The sequence below is a fragment of the Lycium barbarum genome, chromosome 3 (assembly GCF_019175385.1).
Source record: "Lycium barbarum isolate Lr01 chromosome 3, ASM1917538v2, whole genome shotgun sequence".
Taxonomy (NCBI): Eukaryota; Viridiplantae; Streptophyta; class Magnoliopsida; order Solanales; family Solanaceae; genus Lycium; species Lycium barbarum.
In genome coordinates this window covers 25,904,478-25,917,134 of record NC_083339.1, presented here as the reverse complement: position 1 = coordinate 25,917,134, position 12,657 = coordinate 25,904,478, and the positions used below count along the sequence as shown (strand labels likewise).

The 12,657-nt window shown below is 39.2% G+C and overlaps 1 long non-coding RNA gene across 2 annotated transcripts; it reads right to left on the bottom strand.

Annotated features, from left to right (window-relative positions):
• Positions 1-2,540: 2,540 nt before the first annotated feature.
• LOC132630832 (uncharacterized) lies at positions 2,541-12,129 on the bottom strand. Of its 2 annotated transcripts, XR_009578708.1 has the most exons (5): positions 12,026-12,129; positions 7,568-7,621; positions 6,137-6,320; positions 4,232-5,138; positions 2,541-2,939 (listed from the first exon to the last, which is right to left on the bottom strand). It is a non-coding gene; the product is annotated as an uncharacterized LOC132630832 (long non-coding RNA). The 2 variants fall into 2 exon arrangements; XR_009578707.1 differs by lacking the exons at positions 7,568-7,621; positions 12,026-12,129 and adding an exon at positions 7,400-7,550.
• Between the last annotated feature and the right edge of the window lie 528 nt (positions 12,130-12,657).

Sequence of the window (12,657 nt, the reverse complement as noted above, 5' to 3'; positions counted from 1 at the left end):
CGTCACTGGTGGTAGTGGGTTGGGGTGGTGACTGCTCACCGGCGATGAGAGCTGCCGCTATTTGATCGGAGTTTTGCCGGTGAGGAGACGGTAGTGACGATGGTGAAGCTTTAAGAATAGAGAAAGGGCTGTTTAGTAGTGATTTTGTAGGGCGTTGGTGATGTGTGGGGGCGGTGGTCGGCGGCTGTTTTGTGGGTGAAGAGGAGGAAGGGAGGAGAAAGAGACGAGATGGTGTTATGGTGCGTGGGTGGGTGTTCGCCGGAGCTCCGAGCTCCGGCGTGGAGGGCTGGCGGCGGCGGCTGCTGTTTGTGAAGTGGAGGAGAGGAGATAGGAAATGTTTTTATTAGGTTTAAAAATCTGAGTGTTTGTGTGTGTGTAAATATATGTAGAAGATGAATACCCCCTCCCTTTTCTTATAATGCAAGTCCAAAGAATAGAAGATTGCACCCCTTTGTCTCCTCAATGCTTATTTTAATCCTTGAGTTATTATCCAATGGGGATTTCACCCTTTTAACCAAAAAATTTATTAATAATGGATCAAGAACCCAACCCATCACCTCAAATGTCAACTTTTAAAAAGGTGACGAGAACTTGACTTTATCGAATTTTTGCTCTGCGTTTAAAAATTAATTGCTCCGATTTTCTCTGCACTGACAGACTGTGCTAAAATATAGTTAATTAATACATGTATAAATAATAACGTAAGTATAAAATATAAATATTAATGTTCAAGATATGAAAAAATGTATTGCTATAAAATTAAGAAGCAATTATTAATTGCACAAAAATTGTAGTATTACGCTGTACATGTGCAAAATAATGATTCTTAAAAATGAAAATAAATTGATAAAATTCCTAAAATAAGGATAATCATCAATAAATTGTCAAAAAATGTAAAAATATGTAAAAAAAAAAATGTATTTCGTGCTCTTTAACGAATCAGGGCCCCCCAAAACGTTAATTTTAAGTACGTCGAGCCAAAATTAGGTGTCAACAAATCGGATAAGCTTATAACTTGAATTTACTTCTTGCACTCATATTTGATACATAATTCACTATTCAATTAACTAATCGGTGGACTTTTTCTGAATTAGCTTAGGAAAGCTCCTTGACATTTGAGATTTTGAATATTGATATATTAAACTATTTTATTATTTGATATTGAATTCTCTTGAAATAATTGTACCTTCATTAAGTACTTGATGGTGATTTTGATATGCTCATTTCTAGAATTTATTTTCGTACTCCTTACATAGTATACTTTTTGATATGAAATGTTAGTTAAATTTATGTGCCACTAAGCTTTATGCTTAGCGATAGTTTGTTACTAACGTAGGTGATGTTCCAAGGGAGACTTAAGGGTAGCCATTTGAAGTAGACTATTTGGAAGCCTAGATGAAGATCACATTTGCATGAACATGTTCATTTTGTATACATTTGGGGGACTTGTACATGATCCATGTGATACACTTCGATATGCACTTTTGAATGAAATTTGGGTCATGATGCTAATATTTTGTAACTTGGTTTTGCTGAATGACTTGACTATTTTGGGAGTGTTCATGCCCAAGTCTTGTGATATTTTAAATTTAGTACTTATGTTGAACTGGAGAAACTTAACTAGTTTGTATTTTGAGATTGAGACGTTGTATTTTGAAACTTGTTCACATGGGCCTATTTCCACTACTAAATTATTGTGAATATCTTATTAAATAAATTTCTTCTGAATGTTATAAGTATGAAATTTGTTTTTGTTTCGTAAGGGACATCCTCCCAAAGGGGGTGCTACATCACTAACTCTTACTTCAACAATTCCCTTACTGCCCTTAACCTCGTAGACACCAACTAACCTCATCGGTCACACCCCTTACTGTACATGACGATATATTGTTCCCGCAATCCAACATGACTCAAGTACCCATATTACCTCACCTCAAGTCTTACGAACCTTAATTCCCTGAACCCGATAGCAAGATACCTTATCGCAATCCTTCAATTCCCATATTTCATTTTAAATCTCTTATCACTACCGACCAACAAACACTCAATCGATCCTCCAAACTAATCATCCATCTAAGCAAAAACGAACCACCAAGCAAAATCTAGGGCTGGGCGTTCGGTATTCGATTAGATATTTTTAAAGATCGGGTTCGGTAATTCGGTAATCGGTAATTGAAAGTATATACCAAATACCGAACTTTCAAACTTCAATTCGGTAATCGGTAAATCAAACTTCGGTTTGATACGGTAATACCATATTGAAGTCGAAGTCCACTGTATTAGAACGCAAGTATGCTATGTAAGGGGTCAATACATAGCAAGTATCATCAGACAACCAAACTTTAGGGGGAGCAATCAAACTTTGGAGCAATCAAACTTTTCATTCTTGAATTCACTCTAATATTCATTATGGACTATTAACACTCTTGTCGAGAACAAAAGAAGCAGCAGCAACAGAAAACTAACATAGGACAGAACCAATATAAAAGATTCAAGATAATAGATGGATGACCATCCAGTGCATCCACCACACTAAAACAAAGCTGAACCATTAGTTACTGCCATTCATGCAAAGCTAGCAAAATATTAATCATAAACAATTCCAAAAACGTGAAGTGCACTAAAATTACACGAATCATGGTTAACACCTCAAAATCGACATGCCCAAACTTACAAGTCTAAGCAAACAAAATCGAGGACTATTAAATAGGAAATAAATCCCAGCCAGTATCAAGTATTCGATGCATTACAATGTGGCATTCATAATTATGCGCTCAACGCAATCCCCTGGCCTCCCTCTCAGACTCCAACAATGTAAGAACATCACCCTTTCTGACTAGTCCCTTGACATTTCTCATGATAAACCTGTTCTGTTCATCAATAAACTTGACTCTCACCTGACTTTCACCACAACAGCATGCTTGGTTGCAGATTCCGTTCTGCAAATACATAACCAAATAAAAGAATAGCAGGGGAAAGCTAAACAAACCACACCAGTACCTAGCATTATATTAACTTAAGAAACCCAATAATACCCTAAAGAACATTCACTATTCAAAAGAAACATACTCCAACATGTTCACCTATAAAATCATTTGATCAGATCCATGATCTAAATTAGTGCGTCTATAACATCTCCGCACCTATTACACCTCTTTGACAACAGGTGTAGGCTTGGTTAGCATATACTATACAAATTACAAAATTTCAACTATTCGTCACATTGTTTAATCTATAGCAAAGAGACATAGCATATGTCAATGACATAGAAAATATGCCTTGGAGGTAACTAAGACACCAACAAACAATAACTTAGCAGCTTCCACTATTGCAGGTTCACAAGCTCCCCAAGTTACAATCCGACCAAAATAAGTTACTTTCGCAGGAGCTTTTGTCTTCCAAAACATCTTCCATGGACAGATAAGCAGTAAAATTATTCATTGTAAATGCAGGATATAGAACAGTAAGCAACACTTAGCTCATCCATAAACCCAGAAATCTTAGTACAATGGTACAGAAAAGAGATATCTATCCATAGTAAATTCATAACCTGATCAAGCCTTTCATTTTTTCCTACCATAACAATCTAAAATAAGTAGCAGCAGCAAGTTTTGCAATGTAGAAGCTTAAATCTAGAAAGTAAGTACCATTGATACCAGCGAGGTTGAAAAATCTAGAAAAAGAGGCTATTATACTGACATAAAGTAAAGTCTGGTCATCTACCTCTAACCAAAATTTACACTAATTGCGTCATGCCATAGTTTTGTTCTGCTCTTTGCTAAATCTCCAGAATCACTTACCAAGAAATTTCTAGTTAGTTCTATTGAATTATACCACACTAAACTTCTAGATTCGTGCACTAAAAACATACTCAAACTTCTAGAAAAAGTGTTATGCAACAGAGGTAAACACCCAGTCAAGCAGGAAAAAGAGAAAGCACAAATCCAACAGGAGGATCAGTTGTCAAATAGCAATGTTGCCTTTAGTTTTAAGAACCAAAAGAATTAAAGAGAAAGCACAAATCCAGCACCAAAGAGGAGAATTGGTGGAACATCAAACTAAATTAAATTAAAAATTCAATAGATACATGAGACCAAGGCAACTTGAGATTACAATCAAGAACGAGGGAATCTTTTGAGCTATCAGTCATATCGAAAAAGAATTTAAGATGTGTCAACAATTAAACTAAGTAAAACATATAAAAACAAAATACAAAAACTAAAAAACATACCAAGTTCAAGTTTCATAAGATCATTAAAATCTTCTTCAACATTTACGGGATAAGGCTCATTTCGACGCCAATCTTGAAGACAAATAACAGCTTGCACCAATTTCGGAGTCAAAGAACTCCTAAATGAATCAAGAATACGGCCCCCGGTGCTAAATGCACATTCCGATGCCACACTAGAATTTGGAATTCCCAACACTTCTCGAGCCATCTCGGAAAGAATTTTATATCAAGGAGAATGAGCTTTCCACCATGACAAGCTATCAAAATTATCCTCATCATTATCATCATCATTCGGCTCTAGTTCTTCACTAAGATACTTTTCCAACTCCGACTTACCACCCAAACCTGTACCATCTTGTTTGTTCCTCTTCATTTGGATCCTATTTCTTGCTTTTGCTGATTTTGTGCTAGTGTTATAACTAGATGAATCCGATGTCTAACCCGATGAATCAGAGAGAGAAGATGTACGTCGAGATGCATTAGAGAATTTTGCTACATACTCTTCAAACATAGATTTCATGTAAGTCACCACTTTATCTTTTATTTTACTACCCTTTTCATCTCCAACCATATCCTCAAGTGCGTCGCCAACATACTCAAGTTTATTTATGAGGATCTAAGATAGAGGCAATAAAAAGCATCTTATTAATTTTTTCCGGAGCACCCCAATACTTGACAAACGTTTCTATCATTTTTTCTCCCATTTTTGCCAAAGAAGGATCACCGTCTTCAATACACTCTCTTAAATGATTGTGAAGCTCAACTATATCTTCAAAGTAACCATTAGAAGTGACATAAAGTGAACCTGAAACCTTCTCAGTTAGATCATAAAACCTTTTAAGAAATATTACCATGTTTCTCACCTTTTGTCAATCATCACTTTCAAGTACACCTGCAACACTTCCACCTTCACAAACAAGAGTAGCGAGATTAGTTGACAATCCACCATCTTCAAGATCAAACCTATCAAATGCACACTTAAAATGTTGTGCGGCATCCAACATCAAGTAGGTATAATTCCACTGGGTCGAAACATCTAAACATAATGACTTCTTACTGTCTATGTTTTTAGTTCACAACATTCCGCGAATTTTCTCACCCTTGCGGCAGATTGTCTAACATATACCATTTGCCTAACACATTTGATAGATGGACCAACTTCTTTCATGCCATCTTGCATAATAAGATTCAGAATGTGAGCCATACATCTCACGTGAAGATGGTTACCACATTTCATGTTAGATCCCCAATTAACCATTTATTTATGTAACTCTTTCACCATGACATCATTAGAAGAAGTATTATCTATAGTTATAGTGATTATTTTCTCCAATTTCCAATCAAGCAAACACTTGCTAATACAACGGGCCATTTCGTCACCCTTATGACTAGTGACGACCTGAAAGTTTAAAATTCGTTTATGCAAGAGCCAATCACTATCATAAAGTGCACTGTCAAACACATATAATTTATTCTATCTATAAAAGTCCATGTGTCTGTGGTTAGACAAACTCTCGGTGATGTTTCTTTCAAATACTTTATAAACTTTTGTCTCTCTTCACCAAAAACTACATAACAATCCCTAGTCACTGTTCTACGGGAGGGAACTCAGAATAAAGGTTGGATTTTTTTCAACAAAATCTTCCTTTTCAACAAAACGAAAAGGAAGCTCATCAAGAATTAACATCTCAACTAAAGCCCTCTGAGATACCTCTTGATCAAAAGTCCAATTTGCCCCATCACCCATTTCACCTTCTAATGGAAAGTTTAAATTTGATTGTTTGTATTTGGAATTGCAAGTTTCAACCTTATTTGGATTTCTAGGACAAATTCTCAAACGTTTTTTCAGTCCAGTTGTTCCATTTTTAGTTCAATCAGCTAAGAGAACTTTACCACAATACTTACACTTTGCTTTATTAATTCCATCTTCTATGAGCTTATCATAATGCGGCCAAGCAGTAGATCTTGGTTGTATAGCTTTCCTCTTCACAACCACTGGAACTTGATCAACTTCCGGTGTTGAATCGAGAGATTCAGTAATAGGTGTGCTTCCACCCGCATTGGCTATTCGACTTGCTTCATCTTCCATCTAAAGAGAGAAGAGATTACAAATGTTATAAGACATAATTGCAAGGGATTAAGTATCATTTCTATCATACAATTCAACAAACAACAGAGGAGCACATATATAATCAATTAGTGGATTAAGTATTTTAAATCAGCAGTAAAAGTTTCAAATATATATAAACATTAATTGATTGCTTAAATTAGTAAAGATTACCTAAATTAGTGGATTTAGAATTTAAAATCAGTGACATGGTTTATATTTCTATTGTACAATTCAAAAAACAACATACTTTTATCAATAAATTATCTCGAAATTTGTAAAAGTGAAATCTGACTTAATGAATTGCAAGGGAATATAGTACATTAAACTATTAAAGCAAATAAGCAATGGATGTTATTGTTGTCCAAAATTGAAAGTCTTATCTGTTGGGTAAAATTATTGTAGTAATACAACAAACAAATTGCAAAAACCAGGAATCAAGGTTGGAACTTTTTTATTAAAAGATGTTCCTTCTTTAAAGAGAAATTTGCAAAAAAAAAAAAAAAACAAGGAACCAAACTTGGATATTTTTTTTATTAAAAAATGTTCCTTTAAAGAAAACATTTGCAAAAACGAGGACCCAAGGGTGGATGTTCCTTTAAGACTGAAAATTTGGCAGCAGGATTAGGAAGAGGATACAAATTGCAATGACACGGTATTTAAATCAGTCTATTACTTTCATTGATTCAGCTTAAAATCAACACATAATCAAAAACAGCTTATCTCGGATGAAATAAGAAGACCTAAACTTAGTTTCAATTATGTTCTAGATTCTCATTGCTAAATTGAAACTATAAGTTTAAGGGACTAGCAGACAAAAATTAGATGGAATTGCACAAATATCATAGGCAAAAAATATGAATTCAGACAAGAAAGGAAAGTAATAAGATTAAAATGAGTAATAAGATAATTTCTTGTAACATATAATTTATATGCTAACCAAATTTGCACTATCAGTTCATCAAAGTTCAAATAAAAGACTAAATATTGAGTCACCGACAATACATTTAATAGAGAGCTGAAAATCAACACATAATTGTGGGTCTAAAGAAACAACTTACAAGATCTAAACTTAGTGTCAGCTATGTTCTCGATTCTCATAATTGAATACTATAAGTTTAAGGAACTAGCAAAAAAAATTTGACGATAATTGCACAAATTTCATAGGCAAAAACATGAATTAAGACAAGAAATGAAAGTAATATAACAGTAAAATGAGTGGAATTTACCTGACACAGTTCAAATTTTGTTCACTTAAATGAGTTGTGTGGTCTCGAACCGAGCTGGGGGAGTATTGTTTACCCCGAAATTGGGAAACCAATTGAATTTGTACGCGGGTATAGGATATGTGCTTGAATCTTGATATATATATTTGATAGCGGAAAATAAGCGTGTGAGTATTTGGTAATAAAACGGCTAGTAACAGTGATTTGCTTAATTTGCTACGGACATGAACGTTTAGAAGCCATGTTGAATACTTAATGGAAGAAACACAACGTAAATGGAAACAAACGGCCTTGGCCGGATCAGATATTGAGAGAGAGATTGCGTATATATTTTTCTATTACAAGTGTTCTTGGAAAATGAAGAAGCCAACCCCCTTAAAGGAAGGGGACATGCCCTATTTATAGTGGCACTCCCATGGTTCTCATACAATATGAGTTAATAAAATAACAATAAAAAGGACTGCTCTGCACGGATTTGGTGGGATTAGACTGACGGCGCCGTCTGACACACGCATGGTAGGTAGTTGACCACGACTGGACGTTACTGGCGCGTGACCCGTCTGCAACGGCCACACGGACAAACAGTCACTCGGGCTAACGGTCATGCGAACCAACGGCCATGAAAGCCCGAGTCCTCGGGCTTGGCCGTTTTAACGATGCAGAGGGCAGATCAGTCGGTGCCCTTGCTCAGCTTTGGCCCAGGCACTGTTTCGGTCAAGGGCGAGTAGCCTCGAGCGCATCATTGTTCCTTCCTCCGGTTCCCGTTCCACCGGTTTGGCTCACATCCGGTTTTTACCGTATACAGATAGCCCAACACTTCCCGGATCTGCGATCTATCGGAGTAATGGGAAGTGGATAATTCCCGAAAACCGGTGGTTCCGGCAGCTCGTAGTTACCTTCTTATTTCTTCGTTTTGAATGTTTGCCATTATTTTTGTCATGATCGTTGGTCCGTTTTAGGACAGGTCGACTCATAGTCGTTAATTCACCGTGCCTGTAGGACTTATCCGATGCTTCATAAGTTCAGATGTCTCCGAATTACGATAGGCATTTTCTTTAGGGTCGGTATTTTTTCAACCTTGGCCAAGTTTTTGATGTAGCAGTCCCCGTTTTGGGGGAATTTGCGAGCTTTGGCTTGGGTCATTGTGACCTTGTCGCCTTTATCGAATTTCGGGCACAATCCTCGATATAGAGTATGTGAGTGGGGCAGTGCCGGATTACGGCGGTTACCATCGGGGCGAAGTCCTTTTAACAGAAAGACACCCAAGATTTTGTTATACCAGCTTTTGGTAACTTTGCGTTTGCAAAATGCTTGTACATATGAGAATTTTAATTCTTCCTTCCTTAGCCGTAGTAAATGAAAAATGGGACACGATTCATTATGATCATTTGGTCCTTACATCGGAGGCTATGGCCGGTGGCCGGGCCTTAGTTTTGCCGTAGCAAATGTTGAATGGGACACGATTCATTATGATCGTTTGGTCCTTACATCGGAGGTTGTGGCCGGTGGCCGGGCCTTAGTTTTGCCGTAGCAAATATTGAATGGGACACGATTCATTATGATCGTTTGGCCCTTACACCGAAACCTAATGTAGAAGGTCCGGTCTTGATTTGTTGAGCTCCTTCGCTTTCCATTAACCGGGGTACACCTCGATGTGGGTATAAGTCCCCTAGTGCTTATCCGAGCTGCAAGATCAGGCGAGCACCATCAAGCCCCCACTCGTAGGCCGTGACCCCGAGTTCCCGGCCGTTTGTCCTTATTTTTGTTAAGTAACACGTTGTACTTGTTGCCTCATTAAAAACCTTGTCGAAAAACCCATTTTGGGACAAAACCATACTAAGGAAAAGAGTGCAACACGCGTTTTCAGACCTAGATCCTAACTTTATCCGGTACTTGACTTCCTGCAAAAAGAAAAAGGTTAAACATGAGGTGTCCATACCTTAGCAGTAATATCCCTTCAAATGAGCCACGTTCCGGTTGTTGCACAATCGCTGCCCGTCCACGGATTCCAGCTGACACGATCCTTTGCCCGTTACCTCGGTTATCTTGTACGGTCTTTCCCAGTTCGGACCCAGTTTTCCTCCATTGGGATTCTTGGTGCTCAAGGTATCTTTTCGAAGCACCAAGTCCCCAACTTAGAAATGTTAAAAATTGGCTCTCCGATTGTAGTACCTTTCCATTCTCTGCTTCTGGGTTGCAATGCAGAACAACGCGTTTTCGCGAAGTTCATCCGTGAGATCGAGTTTCACAGCCGTGGCCTCCTCGTTTGACTCCTCGGTGGTATACCTGAACCGGGGACTCGGCCCGATTATCACCCCCGCCCGGAGAAATGACTCGGGCCATCCCTTGATTTTTCCGACCTGAAGCTTGGTTTTCGAGAGTATGGCCGATACCTTTCCCTCGATGGTCCGGCCTCCGGTTCGTAATTCTTTCGTGATCTCTCCGAGCTTTTGTTCATTTTTACGGGCCCCGGGGGAAGCTCGAGTTGGTCATCCTCTATCCGAATTTTTGACTCGTATCGGCTATGGACATCCGCCCAGGTCACAGCCTCGTATTCCAGCAAGCTTTCCTTTAATTTGAATGAAGTCGTCGAGCTCTGAACATTGAGCCCCTTTGTGAAAGCTTGTGCGGCCCATTCCTCCGGAACCGGGGGGAGCTCCATTCGTTCCTTTTGGAACCGGTTGACAAATTCACGCAATAGCTCCTTGTCTCTTTGGGCTATACGGAAAATATCCGCCTTTCAAGCCTGCACCTTTTTGGCTCCGGCGTGTGCTTTTATGAAGGCATCGACGAGCATTTCGAAAGAAGTGATTGAATGCTCGGGCAGATGATCGTACCAAGTCAATGCTCCTTTTGACAGAGTTTCCCTAAACTTTTTCAGCAACACGGATTTGATTTCATCATCTTCCATATCATTGCCTTTTATAGCACAGGCGTATGAGGTCACGTGTTCGTGAGGGTCTGTTGTGCCGTCATATTTTTGGATATCCGGCATTTTGAACCTCTTCGGGATCAATTTCGGAGCTGCACTCGGAGGAAAAGGCCTTTGGATGTACCTCTTTGAATCAGGCCCTTTCAAAATAGGCGGAGCCCCCGGGATTTGATCCACCCGAGAGTTGTATGTCTCCACCCTTTTTTCGGTCGAGTCCACCCGCTTCGCCAACATTTCGAGCATTCTCAGAACCTCGGTGGATGGACCAGCTCCGGAGCCATTGCTTTCAACCATCCGTGCCTCATCTCCTCTGGGTTCAGCAACACTCTTCGCCTTTTTCGGGGTCGTTTTACTCTTCCGTTTTGCAGCTGGGCTATTGCGATTCCCTGTTCGGCAATCGCCGCTCTCTGTTCCTGCAACATTTCAAAAATTAAACGCAAGTCAATATTATCATTCGGGGTATCCGGTTCTTTCCGGACTTGTGTCCCGGACAAAGTAATTGAATTGTTAGTATTTAAAGGGTCAGTGGGGTTTGGCGATCCTCGTGGCCCGCTGCCTTCATTTTCGGCCACGATCTCGTTGTTGTTGACGTGACCAGATTGCCCACTGTTAGCCATTTGGTCCGTTTTTTCAGAGACGGACAGTAGATGTTTCTGATTTTGATGGGTAAGATAGAGATCAAGATCAAAGACCACTATTATCCTAGCCCCACGGTGGGCGCCAAACTGTTTACCCCGAAATTGGGAAACCAATTGAATTTGTACGCGGGTATAGGATATGTGCTTGGATCTTGATATATATATTTGATAGCGGAAAATAAGCGTGTGAGTATTTGGTAATAAAACGGCTAGTAACGGTGATTTGCTTAATTTGCTACGGACATGAACGTTTAGAAGCCATGTTGAATACTTAATGGAAGAAACACAACGTAAATGGAAACAAACGGCCTTGGCCGGATCAGATATTGAGAGAGAGATTGCGTATATATTTTTCTATTACAAGTGTTCTTGGAAAATGAAGAAGCCAACCCCGTTAAAGGAAGGGGACATGCCCTATTTATAGTGGCACTCCCATGGTTCTCATACAATATGAGTTAATAAAAAGGACTGCTCTGCACGGATTTGGTGGGATTAGACTGACAGCGTCGTCTGACACACGCATGGTAGGTAGTTGACCACGACTGGACGTTACTGGCGCGTGACCCGTCTGCAACGGCCACACGGACAAACGGTCACTCGGGCTAACGGTCATGCGGACCAACGGCCATGAAAGCCCGAGTCCTCGGGCTTGGCCGTTTCAACGATGCAGAGGGCAGATCAGTCGGTGCCCTTGCTCAGCTTCGGCCCAGGCACTGTTTCGGTCAAGGGCGAGTAGCCTCGGGCGCATCATTGTTCCTTCCTCGGGTTCCCATTCCACCGGTTTGGCTCACATCCGGTTTTTACCGTATACAAGTATATAAAACCCTAGTTCAAATAAATTAGAACATAACTAAATTGAAGAAAAAGAGACTTGGAGGTGATAGGGATTACCGGATTAGGGATTTTGTTGGAGACTTGGAGGGATTACCAGATTAGGGATTTTGTGTGTGTGTTAGGTGACTTGGAGCTTTTGTGTGTGTGTAATGTGTTAGGTCGACTTAGAGCTTTTTTGTGTGTGTAATGTGTTAGGGATTTACACTGTGAACTGATGGGTAGGCCTAGCTTATTGGGATGGACTAGTAATTTAATACAATGGGCCTTTAGGCTTTATTGGTATCTATTTCAGTATTTGATATTTAACGAATTACCGAACGGTATAATTGTAAATACTGAATACCAAAATTAAAATACCGAATGTTATACTTTCACTCCCGAAAACAGAATCGAATATCGAATTACGGAAATACCAAAACAGTTGGTTCGGTTCGGTAATTTAGTTTTCGGTATTTTATGCCCAGCCCTAGCAAAATCCATATTTCTCCTCAAATCTAAGTGAAACAACTAGTAACTCCTCAAGTCATTAACGCATCGCATACGCCCATAATTGAAGTAATTTTTATCAGTCGCTTACTAACTCCTCAGAAATCGACAACCTAATCAATTTTAACGATCAAACGATGTGCCCATAGCATTCACTTAATAACTGAGTAGTCCTTTAACATCAACGAGCTTATATCAAGAAT